Source organism: Camelus bactrianus, chromosome 15 (assembly GCF_048773025.1).
Source record: "Camelus bactrianus isolate YW-2024 breed Bactrian camel chromosome 15, ASM4877302v1, whole genome shotgun sequence".
In the NCBI taxonomy this organism is placed as follows: Eukaryota; Metazoa; Chordata; class Mammalia; order Artiodactyla; family Camelidae; genus Camelus; species Camelus bactrianus.
The window spans coordinates 51801901-51821531 of NC_133553.1; the positions used below are offsets into that span (position 1 = coordinate 51801901).

General features: G+C 42.6%; 1 long non-coding RNA gene across 2 annotated transcripts in view; it reads right to left on the bottom strand.

Annotated features, from left to right (window-relative positions):
- LOC123615925 (uncharacterized) overlaps window positions 1–19631 on the bottom strand; it is a 67060-nt gene that overhangs the window by 43963 nt on the left and 3466 nt on the right. Inside the window, exon 1 of one of the 2 annotated variants that reach the window (XR_006723734.2) lies at window positions 6822–6960. The exons of the other annotated variant lie outside the window; for it this stretch is intronic. This is a non-coding gene — a long non-coding RNA (uncharacterized LOC123615925). Of the gene's footprint in view, window positions 1–6821; window positions 6961–19631 lie in introns of those variants that run through there. 2 annotated transcript variants of the gene reach the window in all.

Sequence of the window (19631 nt, forward strand, 5' to 3'; positions counted from 1 at the left end):
CTTGATCAGATAAGCTCTTAACAAAGCATGAAGCCATTGCATTAAATTTTAATGTTTTAGCCCAGGAGTAAAGACGCCACTTCAGATGTCCTCCTTTGGAAAAGAGTAGTGTCACCTTGAGAGGTCACCAACATATCAGTACTCCCACGAGGTGAGAGGGTACAGCTCAGTGGTAGAGCACATGCCTAGCATCCACAAGGCCCTGGGTTCAATCCCCAGTCCCTCCATTAAAAAATAAAACAAATAAATACACTTAATTACCTCCCCCTGCCAAGAACAACAAAAAATAAAATAAAGGAAACTTAAAAATACTAAAAAAACAACAAAAACAAAAATAAAACTCCCACAATAGCTTAGCTATGTGTTAGACCATTCCAAATGGGCACTATAAAGTGATAGCCATTGTCACACACACTCCGAAATTTTATTCCAACAAACATGAAGGCATCTTGCAAGAAAATTAAATCTAACCCAAGTGTAGTGCATAGAGAATTTGTTTACTCATCTATTCGTACGATAGTTACTGAGCACTGATCCAGGGCCAAACACTGTGCAGAGTGCAGGGACCACTCGGCACAGCCTCGGTGATGAGCCAGGAGGGTGAGTATGCACCTCACAAAGACAAGAGAGTCTGGTAAGTTCTGTGAGGAGACTGTGCTCGGAAACCCCAGAGAAGTGAGACTCTATCTCTGCCTAGTTGGGAGGTGGCAGGGAGGTTATAAAAGAAACAGGAGACAATTTTGATACGGACGTATAAGAATAAACTATTTACAAAATGAACCAGCCAGAAGGACATTCCACGGAGCAGCGCATACAGAAGCCAGGGGCCAGGAAAGGGGAAAGCATGTCAGGTAGTAGTGCAGAGTGGCTGCAGAGTGTCTGGAGAGAAGCAGGAAGTGAGGCAAGAGGAGGTGCAGGTAGAACCCTAAGGACGTTTGTGTGTCAAGCTAAGGGGCTGAGCTTCACCTTCTGAGCCAAAGGTTATCATCCAGTGGCTCCCAGACATTCATAATTGCTCCACACAGTGTTTGTTTCTTAAAACATTGAGCTAATATTTAAATTCAGGAATTCCCCCTCCCCCACCCCAGAATCTGGCTTGCTTTCTTTTTTAACCCAGAATGGGCAATGATAGGCCACATGGACTGAAGCAGTGGGACAGGAGCAGCAGCTGGCTCCCAACACAGAGCATTCACTCTCCAGTTTGCCACAGTCCAGTTCCCTGTAGCCTTTCCAACACTAAGACGAGTCTCAGCTGCCATTTATCACTGATCTTGATCTTATTCTTCTCGAAATAGAGAAATGTTTCTCTGAACCCATGTCTCTATCACAGACGGGAGAACAGGAGATGGGGAGAAGACATATGAGGGTCGGCTTTGTTCATTTATGTTGCCTGCCTGGCTTCCAAGGTTATAAACTTAGGTTTGTAACCCCTTTTCTAGACAGACAAAATCAAGGTAATAATACGAGGATATAATAATAATAGTTATTTGTAATATTAATGATACTAGTAGTAATGGTGAGTTGCAGTGCTTGGGAGGGCCTTGGCGTGTTATTAACTGCTGTTTGACTAGGTATCCTGAGTCCTGACTTGGAGTGTCTCCCCTGGCATGGTCTTGATGGAGATAAACTCCCAGGAGACAAGAGAAAATGGAAAACATGACCCACTTTATTAGTGTGGGCTAGACCTGTGCCCTTCATTCCACTGCAGAGACTTATTAAACTGGCCTAAAGCACACAGTTTAGGCTTAACACAGGCAGGCCTTTTCAGGCCTCTTCCAGTGAGGCAGGGCCCAGGGGATAATGATAGTCAGAGGAAAAGAAAGAGTAAGGTGGCCCTGCCCAGATGGGGAGGGTAGCCTCCTCCTCAGCTCACGGCCTGGGACAGGACACAGGACCGAGGAGGCATATTCGCAGGCATGGTCCTACCTATTAAGAATGGGAGCCAATCCGTGTCTGGGAATTGGCGTGCTCCTCTGTCCAAATCCTTCAGAAAGGGAACCCTGGTTACAGTGTCAACAGGATGGCTTGGGAAGAGGGAGACTGATGACAAGAAGCATCAGTGAGTAGGCAATGCAACCATCTATGCAAGAAATGGAAAAAAATATGAAAATGAATATATGTATGTATACGCATGACTGGGACATTGTGCTGTACACCAGAGATTAGCACATTGTAATTGACTGTACTTTAATAAAAAAATAAAATAAAAGGTACATTGTTCAACTAAAAAAAAAAAAAAAGCTACCCACAGCATCAAGGTGGGATGGAAATAATTCATGTTAAAAATGATGTAAATAGAACAGTGGGACACCTACACCAGGTGCCGTATGCCCAGTACACCTCCTCTACAGTGTATGGGTTGCCTCTGCTCCACATGAGTGCCCCAGAGTATAAAACAGAATAGTTAACCGAGATCGGCAAAAATGGTTCCCTGGGGGGGTCTCACCCCTGACTGAAACCACACTTGGCAGAGATCTGGGGAAGTCCACTGGGAGGTGATAGCCTGGACCAGGCACAGTTTAAGGATGGGAAGTGCACATCACTGTCCTCGGTCATGATGGGGGAGTCAACTGCCCCCCACACAGAGAGTCAGTTAACAGAGGCCAGACTGAACATGTCCCCTGAGAGAGGGGAGGCTCCAGTCAACAACTACAAGCAAATCGAGTTCGAATCTGGCACATATCCCCCCAAAACATGTGGCCAGGTGATAACAAATCCAGCCGTCCCAGCACCATTTGGGAATGACAGTGACACTAACGACCCAAACTCCCATCTCAGTCAGCGCTCAGCCATCAGTAGCAGAAAAGCCTGTGTTCTGGTGGCTTAAACAGAGAGGGTTTATTTGCTTCACATCGCAGGGAGTCCTGCATGGGCAGTGCAGGGCTGATGCGGCAGCTGGACCACACTGCCGAGGATGCCGGCCCTTTCTGTTTTCCCTCCCCTGCCCTCTGCCCCCTCGGCTTTATATTCATGCTCATCACTTTGTGGATGCTAGCGAGAATTCACAGGCTCCCACTGCACCCTGGGCCTCAGGTCGACATTCAAGGTGGGAAGTCGTCTACAGACAGGAGACAAGAGTGAAGCAGCTTCTCAAAAACAAGCAGAGACAAAAGAAGGCGCCTCCAGCACAGGCTCTCAGCCTCCCAGATCTCCCGAATACTTTGCAACTCGATTCCTATCCACACATTCCTGATGACACCCAGGATCCTTATAATAAATGTGGTTCAATCTGATGCATTCATGAGGTCAGAGTCACCTCTCAAATCATACACAGAGCTCACAATTTACATGGCCTTTCAACTCCATGTGGGAGGGCCATTTATAAACATGATGGTTAATGGTTTATACAGTAAAAATAGGAATGGCAGCTACTATTTACTGAGCACATGCTACACTCCAGACACTCTTTGGGGCACTTTATACTCATTCTTGTCATTCTCACTCAGTCCTGACGAGGAAATGTCCTTGTATATCAGGGTACTGATGCTCAGAGAAGTAACTTTGCTGAGACCGTTCAACTCATAATGATCCACAGACAGATCCATCTGACTCCGGAGGTCAGTCCACTCCGCTAGGGTTTTTCAAAGTGTGATCTGAGGGCCATCTGTATTAAATTCACGATGGGGATTGCTAAGTATTCAAATTCCTGAGTCCCTTTTCAAACAGACTGAATTAGATTCCCTGGGGTTGGGACCAGCAGAGTTCAGGCATCTGCAGTAGAAACAAGTTTCTTGGCTAATTCTTCTCTAGGCTGTCAGTTCAAAACCACAGGAGCTTCCCAGGTGAAATCTGCAACTGGTCCTCATACTCAAAGGAGGGCAAAGAGAGATGGAAGAAAGAGGCAGGCCACTCCAAATGGGTAGGTGGCAGGTATAATAAGGAAGGGAACTTCCTAATGAGACTTGTCTTGGGCGCCATAAGATGAGAAGATCTCTGTGCTCACCCGCCAGCATCTTAGATGCTTATCTAGAGCCTTAACTGGTTCAGTCATGTACAGCACCCACATGGTCTCAACAACACATTACTCTTTCAAAGCTGCATCCTTGAAATGGCTCCAGCTACGGGAACAGTGGGCAGAACGTGCATAACAAACACAGGGGAGGGGGTGAGGGACCTTCAATCACCCAGATCCAGCTCGTGGGCCAACCAGCGGACAGGCCCTGTGAATGGAGAACCAACACATGCCAGAGTCCGGGAGGCACAGCCCCTACTCCCGGAGGCTCTCCTACAGTTACTGTGGGTAGCTCCCTTGCGGCTGATGACGGCTGACATCTTTCCCTTGGGTCAGTAGTAGGAGCACAAAAAATATTAAAAATAAGAGATTTAATTCTTCCTGTTGATAACAACAGAAGAGATTTCCTCCCACTTCCTTTTCCTTAGAAGGTTTACTCTAGAAAACATCATTGTAAGTAAGTACTTTCTCCCCTGTTGGAGATACATATAAATCCTTCTGAAAACTAGATAGGCCCTTTGTCAGGTCTAGGACCCAGGAATGTCTTTTTCAGAGAGCCTGGGAGCCAGTTTCTGCGGGAAGCTCGGAGCCTAACCGCGGTGGAGGCCTTCCTCCTATTTGCGAAGCTGCTTCCTATCATAAAGACAAGTTTGTTTTCCTCTGGATCAAGCCAATAAGCTAACACAGATGTTCACCCCAATTACCAGATAAAGATGGGCTGAATTATTTGTGACAAATGGCTCCATCGAGGCCTCTTCCTATAGGACTAGTTATTTCTTATCTTGGAGCGTGTATGGAACAGGTGGCATCTGCTTGGCTATATAAGGGAGTCAGTTCCTTTCTGTCTTTGCAATCGCTTAGTGGACTGCCTGTGATGCACACCACATCTTGGTTTAATGCTTATTCAACTAAAAAATTGTTTTCCTTCTCCACTACTTTGCAGAGAGGTTTTCTGGGTTGGGAGATTTGGTTTTTAATTATATTTTCCTGACAGTGGCAGCACTTCTATTTTGCAAGATGAAAGAAAAAACAAATTTATTTTAATTCTTCCTAAATCAGCTTGGTAGAAAGTATCTCTGAGAAAATGGTATTATCCGTGGCCGTATCAGGGGTAAAGACAACAACCTAACACAGGAGATGTGTCACAAGCCTCATCTCATACCCCCTGCACGTTCACCCTTACTTTGTAGATAAGTCCCACTCCCACCCCCCACAGGACCTCCTCAGTTTCCTCATCTGTGAACTGATAAGCCATTAACAACAGAAGTCACACAGCAGCTGAAGGCACCTCCCCACAGAAGGTTCCTGTGAAAGTAATTATCACAAGAAAAGCTCAGGTTAAGATGATTCTGGAAACCACACTTGTAAAAGCTCATTTCAGGAAATAACATACAATGGGAATAAGATAATTGAGTGTAGAAAAGTTAAAACTGACAGTTTCCACCCACAACATCCTTTCCTGCAAAGCCCCCAGGGCAGATTTTCCTGTGAACACTGATCAGGCCTGCGCTCCTGGCACCATCAGCTCACACAGCAGGTCAGGGATGACAAACCTTCCCCACCAAGAACTGAGGATGCTGAGTCAGGAACACAAAGGTTCCCGCGGGAAATAAGTCACTTCCATCAAGGATGGAAACACTTAAACCTTTTCTGAAATTACAGAAAGAGGGTTTCTTCCTCCTGTCATTCTAGGGTTTTCACCAGCAAAGCAGGTAAGGGAAAACTTAAGTTGAAGAAATTGAGAGAAATGAGAATCAAGAAGATACCAGGTTTTCTGTTTCTTGGGGATTTGTTTTTGTCTTTTTTGCCCTTCAGTCATTTTGTTTCAATTATTCTCCTCATGGTAAATTAAAATCTCTTAAACGCATAAGCATACTATGAAGGAAGGAAGGAAGGAAGCAGCACCAACTTCATTTTTCATTTAAAATTACCTGCAGCCAAAAGCAACGCATAAGTTTCATGTTTCTTAATATATTCTATTCAATATACAAAAGACATAATAATCAAAGCTTCTTTGCTAAAATTCCTGAGTTTGCATTTTTTTCACTCACTTATGAGCTGGTTAAAGCACGAATGGTGAAAGAAAACTTCCTCTGTGCTTTTAAACAAGGAATGGACCACGTGCCTGGGAAATTCTCTCAAATCCTTCCCGGCTCACTTTAGATTTCAATTTAGATGAATGCGCTTCTGTCCTGAGAAGTGTCCAGCTTCACTGATGTTTCTGGCTAATCCTTAACAGCTCCACAACTGGCTCTCAAGAGAGTCAAACTGTCCATTCCTCTCTCAGGACAACATCAATAATGGGGCCACTTTGGAATATAATTACAAACTTCAGTCAGAGGCCACTCAAATCCTTATTCACCAGATAGAAAAATAAAGGACTTGTTACATAGAACTCCTTTGGTTATGTTCAACATGCGTGCCCCAAAAGCAGGCGGGGAGAAATGACCATGAAAGGGGTCAAGATTAACAACAATCCTTCCCAGGTCGTGAGAAGGTTTTTCTCACACCGAATGCCTGGCCCACCTGCACTCTAGAAAGGTAACGCAAACACCAACTTGAGCCTTTGTGACTGTCAGGCTGCCAACCACGAGCAGCACACAGCAGATGGCAGCTCTCGCCCTCACTGATGCCAGTGCGGTCCTGGCGAAGAGGTGCCCCTCGGTAGCACGTGGTGACAAACTGTGTCTTCACTATCCCTTTCAGTCTTACGCCCACCTCCTCACAATCCCCAAAATAGGATGACAGACCAACTGGTCGTAATTCTAATTTATTGCCACTGGTGGGGTTGGGAAGCATTCTAGGACAAGAAAACGTTAGCATAAGACAAGTCTGAAATAAAAAGTCAATCTCTGGACACTCTACTTACCTGCTACTGCTGCGGAAAAATGTGTTACATCTTGGTGTTACAGCTTAGTCGTGGCAGCAACCTGGATCCGAATGAGAGACCAATCAGCACTCGTACGGCTGGAGAACTCAGGTTTATTACGCCACCGGGCCTAAACGAGTTAACACTTCAAGCTCTAGACCCCCTCCGTACGTTTACACAGGCCTTTTATAGGCTGCCAGTCTTACACTTTCCAACATCATATGCAAATAAAGTACGACAGAAGTTGACCAACCAGGAACAAGCTTTGTAGAACTAGACCAATCAGGAGTGAGCACCATGCAAATGAAGTACCACAAATGGACCAATCAGAAGTTAGGGAAGTGGACCAATCAGAAGTGAGAGTAATAACCAATCAGGAGTGAGGGTAATAACCAATCAGGAATGAAGGAAATAACCAATCAGAAGTGAGCTCAGGGAACCAATAGAATTCTAGGTGTAAGTTAGCCACTTTAGAGGGAAAAAGTGAGATAAAGCCTCTGGGCCAGGGAACCAGACGGTGCTGGGAGGAGAGCAGCAGCCCCGCCTAGGAGTCCTGCCGGTCTTTTTATGGGGCTTCCCACCTCACTACCAGTGATAAAAACTGTTTCCTCTCTGCTGGGTAGAGCTGTGATGCTAACATTAAATTCTTTTATCAGGCATTACCTATGGATCTCTAACGTTTTAGGGTTTGGAGATTTGTTTTGCTTTTCATTTTAAACACCAAGAGCATCTGTTGGCTGAAATAATCATCTATTACCGACAGTCCACTTCCCTCTCTATTATCAGCCCAAAAACGTGTGCGTGACTGTGACAGGCAGAAAGGCTCTGCTATTCGCTCTGTAGCCATCAAAAGCGTTTGGAACGAGCTCAGAGGGAGGATGGGGAACGAGGTAACCCTGTTGGTCTCTATGTAGGAGTGAACTGGTGGAGGTAGTGCCCCTGAAAAGGCAGGAACTGCAACATGAGAGCATTTCCCCACTTACGAGGTGAGTGTTTCTGGTCCCTGCCATGCTCTAAATCACAGTGGGAATGGAGTTGAAAAGAGTGATGCTCCAAAGTGCTTTCCAACAGCCTGTTCCTGTGGCTCCTGATGGCAAAAATGACTGGGAAAATGAACTCTGGGGCACACACGGTTAGTTGCCTAAACAGTATCTATTTCTCCTTCTTGCTAATAAAACTGTAATTTTGATTGGGGTGAGAATACATCCCATTCCAGGGAATGAATTTTGATCGGTGTAAATCAATCATGGCCACCCACTGCCCACTTTCCCAGACATTCTTGAGTTGAGGGGTAGCCCTGTTGCCCAGCCCTGGTAATGACCTGTCAAGGGAAGTCAGGCAGGAGACCTTGGGGAAGGTTTTACTTTCCTAATAAAGCAGAGAGACATGTTTGGCACTGTCTTTTTCTTCCCTTTTCTTCCTGCCTTGAACACAGATGTGATGTCAAGAGCAAGGACAAAAAAAAAAAAAAAAAAAGGCCAAGAGAATCTTAGAGACACCAGCTCTAAGAATACTGAGTCACTGAGCTAATAATGTTAGCTTGTTACATGGGAAAATGAGCTTGTAGTCAGAATTTCTGTTGTTCACAGTAGAAATCGATCCTGACTTAAAATATCTGCTCCTCCTATGGCTTTGACACAAGAGTGCAGAACGGTGAGATTCCTCCTGAGGAACACCAATGCTTCAAGTGTCTAGATGTTTATTTGGGATTCCTCTTATAATCCATTATTTGTTTTAAGGATGCATATTTACATCAGGTCCACAAGACTCTGTCCTCGTGAAGGACTAATCCATAAAGAGATGACAATGGTGTTTTACCCTCCCGAGCTCAAAACTGTCTTAATCAAGACAGGAAATCAGGTTGGTTCACCTGCCTGGGGCCCGCCCTGTTCACACATGATAAATGATTTTCAAAGCCAAATACCATGGTGTGGCAGGACGCTCAGTTACAGAAGGAAGTTATTCGCCATAAAAACAAAGACTCAGAGAGCTGCCAATAAGAAGAAGGTAGATCTTAACAGCATGGTGTCACAGCAGGAACATTTGTGCTAGAGTATTCTCTCATAGAGGGAAGAAAACTGTGTCTGACTGAATAAAAGGCTGGTATCTTTCAGCAAGTGATGATATCGAGGGAAGATGGTCAGACATCCAGGGTCCGATGATCAGGCACAGGCAAACAAGCTGTTCATCTGGTTATAGACAGTGTTGCAACAGCTACAGCTATCAAGTGGCTGCCCAAATTCCATGGCCTCTCTGAGAGAGGTACCAGAAGAGTTAGATGCTATGTGCTCTAAAAAACACTGCCAGCATGTAGTAAGAGCTCAATAAATATCTGTTCAATGTGTGCACATTTTCTGACTTTGAAAAGATTGAAAGCCCCTGCAAAGTGACACTGGCCACACTCAAGCTTATATGGAAGAAACAAATGAGCAGCTGGAAATGACAATTCACACAGACCCTTATGAGATGTCCCGGCTTCTGATGAACACCCAGTGGGAGGCTAAAGGGAACCCCATTTACTTTGTAAATTCAAGCCTTCTGGGGTGAATAACTTACATCCCAAGAAACTTAAAGAACTTTCTTCTGAGAGCACCAAAACCCTGCCAGTAATCTTTAGAGACTTCTCATAAGACCTAAGCAGACATTCATATTAAAAAAGAAAGTTTCTTTTAAAAAAAAATTCGTGTTCTTTTTTCTTATAATTTCACACAAAAATTTTTTTTTTCTTTTTTATGGAGGGGCAGGGGATAATTTGGTTATTTATTTATTTATTTATTTATTTTATTTTTAATGGCGGTACTGAGGGTTGGACCTGGGACCTTGTGCATGCTAGGCATGCACTCTACTATTGAGCTATACCCTCCCGCTCCCCAGTTCATATCCTTTTAAGAAGAGAAAAAGAGATTGTTGATTCCCCAAAACTGATGGTTGAGTTTGACGGGTCAGATAATTGGTCATATTCTACCACTGGGGAAACTGACAACAACAAAACTAGCTAATATCTATTGCATGCTTGCTATGCATGGGTGCTTTGCATAGGTCAGTTCATTCAGTCTTCAAAATGACCTTAGGCAGTAATTACGCAACTGTTCCTCAAAGTACAGTTAGGAAATCGAGACTTAGCAAGGTTAAGTAACTCTCACACAGCTGTGAAAGGTGTGGAGTTCAGTCTGAGCCCACACAGCCTAATCCCAGAGCCCACACTATACTCCCTTAAAATTATCCCTATTTTCCAACAAAACTAGCTACTTCCTGCAGGCCAAGTATACCTGGGCTCCCTGGCCAGGGAATGCCACCGGGCTGTGGTGTGTATTCAGAACAGAGAAGGGACTTCACTTAAGGGCCCACAAAACTGTCTAATGAGAGGGCTGCTCAGAGCGCCCCTGCACTTTCTCCCTCTCTGTAACCTGCCTCTCTCCCGAGTCCACACTCAGTACTGTCTAACGATGTTGCTGAAGCAGGCACACTCACTTTACCACATGTGCTTTTCTTGGAGTTTTTAGATTCCTCAGTATTTTTAGATTCCTTAGGAACTTTTCCCTGCCTATGAGAGACCCACTTCCAAGAAGTAGCTCCCTGTCACCAAGGTACTACACAACCTAGAGAACAAGTCAATCGTAGCTGAAATTGTCTTGTTTCCCAGTTTGCTTGCTTCTTTTTGTCTCCTCCCTTGAGAATGTTAAATCCTACGAGAGCAAGGATCATTTCAGTCCTGGCCTAACAGAGTGCCTGACGCGCAATCGTTGCTTACTATAAATTTGCTGAGTGAATGAATGAACAAAAAGCCATAGGAAACAGAGCAGCTGTATACCATGTCCACCAATTCAGGGTTACACATAGTTGACATTTTTTTCGTCTTCATCAATGCTGTCATCACAGAAATAGCTGTAGATTATTAAGTTGCCTATTCAGTGCCAACATGACTGGGTATTTACATATCTTATCCCATTTAATCTTCACATGGCACATGGCAGACATCATTACTCTTGCTTTACTGATGAGGAAACTGAGCCTTAGAGAAACTAAGTTGTTTGCCAAAGGTTTCCAGTTGCCCTTGAGATGAGGCTTAAATTTCTTCACATGGTTCACATCTCCAACCTCATCCTTTTTTGTTTTTTGGCTCAAACTCCAGTCTGATGACGCATTCTCTATCAGTTAGAAATGTGGTGTGTTGGCTTAAACAGAATTTATTTTTTTCACCCAAGTCTGTAGGTGGGAGATTCAGGCAGCCATAATAACTGCATGATGTCAGCAAGGATCCAGTCTGTTTCTGTTTTTTTCTCTTCACACCATTCGGATTTGCTGTGTTGTTACTTCATGGTCACAAAATGACAGCTGTTCTTGTAAGCATCCTATCAATGCTCAAAGCAAGGAGGGGGAGGAAGGGGAAAATTCTGTGCCAGCTAAAATTTCCTTCTTAATCCTGAAAACAAAAACTTTCCCAGATTCCCTCCAGCAAACTGGGCTAACATTGCATCATCCAGAACTGTATCATGGAGCCGTCATCAGCTGCAAGAGAGGCCTCTGTGGTGGAAGGTGGAAAAGAAAAAAGAAGATAGAAATGGCCCTTGGGCCCACCAACCAGCCATGTCTGCCCCTCAGCCGTCCAGAGCTACTTTCAGATGCACACGTCAAAGCTCACTCTTATTTCCAGATCCCTGTACCTGTTCTTCCTGCTCCTCTCTTCAGCTCTATGTAAATGTTTCCTCTTCTTCGAAACCTTTCATGACTTGGAACCTCCCACCACCAAGACTGGGTAAGTGCCTTCCGATTAGCACCTTGGATTTACCTGCTTTTCTTCTTGTCTTTATTCTCCACTGGACCAAACTCTTTGAAGGTGGTACCGCATCTTCTTCATTGCTATGTCCCTGGCATCTATCACAATATCTGGCACAATAAACCTTTATTAAAGGAAGGGAGTGACAAAGCAAGGCATCAAATCCAGGTCGTTTCAATTCCAAAGTCCATGGTCTGTTCGCTAGATAACACCGGCTCCTGGGAATAAAATAACCTTTTCAAAACATCCATTGAAAACTCTCCAACCTTTCCCCTCAAAGACACCATGGAGTTTTATCATTGTCATCATCAACATCCTCCTCACATTCCCTACTTTCTGTCTAACACAGGACCCAGAAACATTTAGAGTCACCAAAAGCTTGGCAGGAGGAAAACAGAGCCTGAGAAGAAGCCAGATGGGGTGTCTAGTCCTCCGTCCCCAAGAAAATTGAAAGCTGAATATAACAAATGAAAAGATTCCAGAATTTGAGCAAGATGCTCCAGTCTTCTTAATTGTAGCTCTAACACTAACTGGCATTGGCTTTCTGTTTTTCATATGTGTTTAGTAATTACAGACTGTAGCTCTGTGACTTTTTTTTTAATTCCAAAAAAAAATTTTTTAACTTGAATTCCAAATGTATTGTGATGGCTCAGAGGTAATTGTTCATTTAAGTGAAATATACACCTAACAGCCAGAGCTTTCAGGCAGACAAGTTCCTGCCCTCTCAGAGGTGGCTGAGAAAGTGTTATGCTTAACCTGTGCAGTGTTGTTAGAAAGAAAAGGAATTTCTTGTCATCTGTTGGCAAGGTACCATTCCTCCATCTATTTCCTCTGGACCCACATGAGAGGCACACCAATACCACCACTGCTCCAGCCACCACAGTGACAGGTAACTACCTTCGCCTGGGAGGAGAGTCTATGTTTCTTTGGCTTTTTAATTTCATCGTGATAGGTCCCTTCCTCTCTTTTTAAAAAATACTTTCCCCACTCAACATGCATACTTCATAAATGTTAAATGGGTCAGTCACTTTTCTCTTTCAGCATGTTTTTATTTTTATTTTTGTTTGTTTTGTTGTTTTTGTTTTGGGGGAGGTAATTAGGTATTTATTTATTTAATGGAGGTACTGGGGATTGAACCCAGGACCTTGTGCATGCTAGGGGCATGCTTTACCACTCAGCTATACCCTCTCCCAACATTGCAGCATATTTTTAAAGAAAAGAAATCTTAGTAACTGTGGTGATTTTTAATATATTCACAAACATTTTGATGTGCCTCCTTTCAAAAGGTGGAGCCTTTTCCCTTCCCTTTGAATGCAGGCTACACTTAGTGACTCACTTCTGACAACGGAATACAATGGAAATGATGGTGAATGACTGGAAGACCGGGTCATAAAAGGCACTGCTATCTCCTCCTCCTCTGTCATCTTCCTTTCTTTCTTCCTTCCTTTCTTTCTTCTTTCCTTCCTTCCTTCCTTTCTTTCTTTCTTTCTTCCTTCCTTCCTTCCTTCCTTCCTTTCTTTCTTTCTCTGTTTCTCCCTCCCTTCCTTCCTTCCTCTCTTTCTCTTTCTGTCTCTCTCTCTCTCTCTCTCATCACTCACTGTGGGAGAAGTGTCCATGAAGACACTAAAGAAACCTTATGGAGAGGCCCACACAGCAAGGAACTGAGGCCTCCTGCCAACAGCCATGTGTGTGAGCTTGGAAGGAGAACTTCCAGCCTCAGTTAAGTTTTAAATGACTGCAACCTCATGAGAGGCCTTGAGCCTGAATCATCCAAACAAGCTGCTTCCAAATTTCTGATCACAGAAACTGAAATTTTTAAATGTTTGTTGTGTTAAGCCATTAATTTGGGGAATAGTATATTACATAAGAATACATAACTAATACAGCTGCATTAAAGAAATATTTTGTACAATTAATATACACCAATAGCCCATCCCCCAACATGGTTCCCATCTTTGCGTATTATCTTCCACATGTAAATGCCTTACATAATTATTATCCTAATGCAAATACAATTCTGATTGCTACCATTTTCTCATGGTTTAGCCAAACATTTCCCTTATTATTATGCCTTCATAGTTAACATTTTAAATGTTTGAGTAATATTTGATCATAACTTATTAAACCAATTTCCACATACTGCACATTTCTGCAGTTTCCAGTTACTTCTACTAGAGCTTTTACTGCGGTGAGTATCTTAAAATATATAGCTTGTTGCTCCTCTTGATTTACTTGGTTAGAATAAACTTTCTATATTTGAATTACTGATTTAAAAAAAAGACACGAACATCTTTGTGGCTCTCATTACATATTGTCATATTCATTTTTTCAAAAAGACATCAATTTCTCAGCAGTGAACAGGTGTATGAGCTATACTATAATCATAACTGTATTGTAATCTTTTAAAGTTTTGCTAGCAGGTACAAAATTGCATCTCCAGTTTGCTTTCATTTGAATTTCTTTGCTTCCTAATGAGGTTCTGTGGTTTTTTGCATGTTTAATTACTATTTGTTTCCCCTCTTGTGAATTATCTCCTCCTGTATTACATGCTTATGCTTATTCTAATCTTACAGTGCACTTTTTCTTATATTTGAATGTAAAATTACAGATTAGAAATATTAACTTTTTATAATCTTTGATTAAAATGTTTTTCCAGCCAGTTGCCCATTTTTAATAGTTTGCTTTCTCACTATACAAAAATTCATAATTTTTTATGTTCAAATATATCAATACTTTTTATGTTATTTCTTCTATTGCTTTTTATTGCTGCAAAGCTAAAAGAGTACATATTCTTCCTCTGATATGAACTGCTATTTTCTTCTAGTTTCTCTAGAACTTATGGAGAGGTGTTTTGTTCGTTTTTTTGTATTTACCTCAAATCCATCTGGAGTTTGTTTTGGTGTATACGGTAAATATAGATTTTTAAAAATTATTCTTTAGCTTATTCGTTTTTTAAATTAAAAATAGATCACAGTAACTTGTCTTTAAATTTTTACAATATTCCTAGGACTCAATGGATATTACTGAGTGTCCCCTCAAAAATGGCGAAGAGTGACAAGCCTGGGGCCTGTGGCAGATGCTATCAGTTGAGATTTCTTCCCTTTTTTCTTCACTGACATTAGAGATTAAGTGCTTCTGGGGCACTGGTCTCCTCCCCAGCCCCCGAGGTGAAGCATGATTGGCCCCAGCCAAGTACTTCCTTTTTCTGTGATTGTTTTAGGCTTGGGCTTGTCTCGCCATCTTGGCCACTGGTATGTGAGGGGATATCTAGAGGTGGTGGGGAGTGGTCTCTGGAAACAGTTTATCTCACTGAACAAAAAGAGACCTTTGCATCAAAGTGGCCACCTGCATGTGATGCCTGGAGCATGTGGGGCACCCTGAAATCATGAGAGGACAGGTCAGAGTACCAATGCTAGAGATGGTGGAGCAGACAAACGGTAAGACCTGGGTCTTGGGTGACATTGAGCCATGAAATTAATCAGCTCCAGAATTGTCCTCCCTAAGAACATGTCCTATGAGAGAATATATATTCCCACTTTTAAGCCACCTTTAGATGTCATTTCTGTTATTTTTGACTGAAGGTATCCTAAATTTTAAAACCTCTTTGATATTTTTCCCCTTGCTCGTTTCTTTCTCTCATATCAGTTAGAAATTGTGGTTCAGGTTTAAGAACCTGATTCCTGAATGGTGAAAGAGGTCAAAAGCCAGTGCACATCAAGGAGAGGGTATTCAGTGAAACTCCCTCTTAGCAGCACCTTCCGTCTTCACTGCCCCAGGGTTTGCATAGCTGTTTCTCACTCATGTTCCAAATGCCCTTGTGCTCAGGGATCTTTACCTTCTCTCTCAGTTGCAAGCACAGAACCCTAAGCACTTACAGCCTCCAATTCAAGAGGATGAGTTACAATGAATGACAAGCATCATTTTCTACTGCCATTAAATTCAAATCTCTCAATACCTCTTTATCCACAACACATTGAAAACTGAGCACTCTGATGAACAAGATTGTGATAGTAAGAGCCCTAAGCTACTGTGTTCTTACAGATTCCATGACAGAGGAACAAGGGCTGGCCCTGTTAACAACCATCTCAATGATTGCAAATATTCAAACAACCTGAAGCTAAATACAAAGTAGAAATAAAACAGTCTGTCTATATAAGTGGTTTTCATGGGTTCTATGAGCGCCAGAGAACTCTAAGGGTTTTGCAGAAATACCTAAGGTGAGGGTAGTTGGGACTGAGCAAGCAGGGCTCGCTTCTGGCCCCCCTCTTCAAATGAAAAGCTCTGCTTTTATCTATATTACATCCATATTGGTCTAGTACAGAATATTCCATTTGAAGAAAGGCTTCTTTTTTTTAAGTTTTTAAATGCTAGTAACACTCTTGATATTTGGAGCCATCCAGAGGGTTGCAGTCAGGCAAAAAAGAAACCAATCAGATCATTAAGAGAAAGACAGGAAGAGACAGATCTTCTCTATCTTCTTGTGATTTTTACTTTTCTTCTTGTTATTTTCATCATAATGACTTAAGGAAAGATCAACATATTAAGTGTATTCTCCATATGAGAACTGAACAAGATCAAGCTTTCGGTATTGGATCCTTGTCCTGTATCCGATCGTCTCCATAAATGTTGGAGGAGGGTGGTCAGTAAGGGGAAGAAGGTGGGTTCTCATTGTTCCCTTATAATATCATAACCTGACAGCACAAATTACTGGCAGAGCTGTAGTCATATTGGCATGCACAGTCTATTTCTATTGATCCCTAAACTTAGAGAGTCCATGACCTCATCCAAAGTACGCTTTTTAATAATTCACTTCATTTAAGGGCCCATTAAAACGTCAGAACTGTCATAAAGCTTGTAAACACTTTGTTACCTCTAATGTCTTCAAAATAATCATACATTATTGATGAAATCTTGATACACAATCACTTTGCTCCCATTTGACAAAGCCAATAGAGCACATGCTTTCTCCACATCCCACCACAGTTTCCTCCCTCTTCAGCTACAATGCTTTGTTCCTAGTTCTCCCATTGTTCCTCCAAAAAGAACTCTTTGAAATACTCTCTTGTTCCAAGCTAGGAAGATTGACTCACGGGCTGATTTATTTCAAAGAAGAAGCTAGCATAATGGTACTGATTATAAAGTTGGCTGGATAAGCCACCAACCAGAGTGTGCAAATGTACGAGGGGGCTAGACAGGGAGAAATCTATTGCTAGCTGAAACGTCTGCTTCTTTGGATACCTAAGCCTTTCTCCTGCAGAAATTTCTAGGCGGGTATAAGCATAAAAACTTGATTTCAAGTACTTTTCAGTGGAACATAAGCACAAAGAACAGTATTATTTTGAGTATCTGTCAAACCAGGAAAAGGAAAATACATTCTCCAAAGTATGGGGATTCTTCCAAAAAATAGAGTTGTCAAATAAAATGCAAGATGCCCAGTTAAACAACAAATAATTTTTTAGTAAAAATATTTCCCAAATATTGCATGGGATATACTTACACTAAAAAATTTTTGTCATTTGTCTGAAATTCAAATTCAACTTGGTGGTCTTGTATTTTATTTGCTAAATCTGGCAGCCCTACCCTTTAACATTAAAAATGTGGAGGGGGCTAGCTCAATAGTTCCTAATCCTGGCTACACATGAGAGTTATCTGTGGTTTCCTGAGCCCACTCTTTAGAGCAACTAAATCAGAGTCCCTGGAGTGGGTCCCAGCCATTCTTTCAAGCTTCCCAAGGGTTCTAATGGGAAGCCAGCTCTTAGAAACACTATGCTAGAGGACTTTACTGACTCTAATGTAAGATCTCAGAGAGACATATCTGAGGCTTATCACTAGTGTCTTGGGTCTGGTGGTTGGGAAATACATGTATTTTTTAAAGTGTATTCAACATTATAATAAAACTTTATATTTGAAAAATAAAAACTTGCTTTTTATATTGTAAATTACCCCCAAAATGAAGGATAACAGAGTGATTTAGATCTGGAGAGCTAAGAGATAACAAAGCACAAGGCCCAGGACACCTGAGGCAAGTCCTAGTTGGGCAGAGTGCCTGGAGTGGAGAATAGTAAGCAGGCAGGGTTTAAAGGGTGCACAGGTGTCAAAGGTGTCCCAGGTCAGAAGATAGCACTGACCAGAGCCCAGGAAGGCAGACAAGGAGTATAACCAGAGGCCTAGAATGTAGACAGAGTCACAAGCCAGTCACCAGATGATGCACAACTGATCATGTCCTTCCATCTATTGCAGGATTCGGGGGGGTGTCAATCCCAGCACCTGGCTGACCCAGGGTCCACATGTGACACCAGGGTGGGCATTTGGCTAGATTGGGGAACAGAGGTACAGAGAAGGGCAACTGGTAAAGTCACTTGTCTCAGTGAGGGCCAGCTGACCTGCACCTGCTCTGATCTGCTATGATTTTGGCACTTAGAAGGCACAGCTTTCAGTTCTGTTTACTTAAAGCAAGTTGAGTGATGCCTCTCAACCTCAAAGTTCTTTTCTGAAAGATGGGGAGAACATAACCTTCTCTACAGGGATGTGTAGGCAGCATTTTAAATCATGAGATATATGCAAAGGGAATGGAAGTGGCCTACAGGTGTCTTCACTGGAACCCATCGCTTTTCTTGTAACAGTCACTACTGACAGGCACCCCCACGTCCTTCCATGTCCTGGGCGTCCCCTGCTCCTTCTCCAGGTTCCTCCTGCTCTCATTCATGTAGGTGGCTTGTTTAAAGGACAGTGGGGTTCCAGCGCCTGTCCCAGCACCCTGCAGGGTGGATCCTCAGTGAGTGCTCTCTGACTTAATCCAATCAAGAAATCTAAGCAGATGTTCCTCCCTCTAAGAACCTTCTGGTATTCCAGACACTGTATATTTTCATACTCTCTTCTGTCTACATCAGTTTAAGTCTTGTATGTATTAGCTATACGACTTTGGACAAATGACTTAACTTCTCAAAGCCTCAGTGTACCCATCCTATAAAATGAGAGCATTAGTGGCACCTACCTTACAGGTTTGTCGTGAGGATTAATTCAGATTATGTATGAAAACCTTTAGCCCAGTACCTGATGTATTATAAGTACTTCAAAATTTTCAGCTATTACTAGAACAATCACCACTCAATTCGGCCACTGTCCCAGCAAGGTTCTTGACTTAGATGTATGCATTCCATGCCCACCCCTAATCCAAGAACCCAGAGACAGGTTTGCACCGCATGCTACAGGCCCACAATAGAGGTCAGGCATTGTGAAATTGCTCACTGTTTCAGAAATCACAAAAAGAAGCCATAAATATCCCACAGCTCTCACTGACTACAAAATAATAAAAGTCATTTGCTATATCCTCCTCCATCTTCATTTTGTGTCTTAGGCCTATATTTTACTGAGATTTCCATTCTCCTAATAAAATAACATCATGCTTTTATGATCTTCTCTGCAAAAAGCCCTAAACCATCCCATCCCATCCCCCAAAGGCATAAAAGTAAACCTACTGCCATATGGCACTGGAATTAAAGTCAGCATATTGTTGCGTTGTATAATTCACCATCATTATAAATGATTTCTCTGTGATATTATGGCATTAACCCACTCTACTGTGCAGTGATTCATTATAGTTTTAAGTTTGCAGCCCAGGCAGCTGTCTTTCAAATGGAGCTGAGCTGAATTTAGCCGCACAGACATGTTGTGTTGCCAACATCGTTCCCCAGCCCCGCCGGCTGCCCACGCAAGCTCCCTGCTTTGGACCAGCCACGGAGCTTCTGGCTTTTAGCGAAGAATACGGCAAATCCACATCCCCAAGATTCCATCGAAATGTATAGAGGTAATCAATTCCATCCGTCATTAAAGACATCTGACCTTGTCACCCAAATTAGACTAGAAAATTTTAACTCAGGGGCCCAGCTTTCTAATACGTTAATTTGAAAGTTTGATAGTAGTGAATGGGATTCACAAAAGAGACTGTGGTATTGCCTTTAGTTAGGGAGAAGGATGTGAATTTCCCTTCCTTTCGAGGATGGTGCTTAGTATTTAATATGTGTGTCAACATA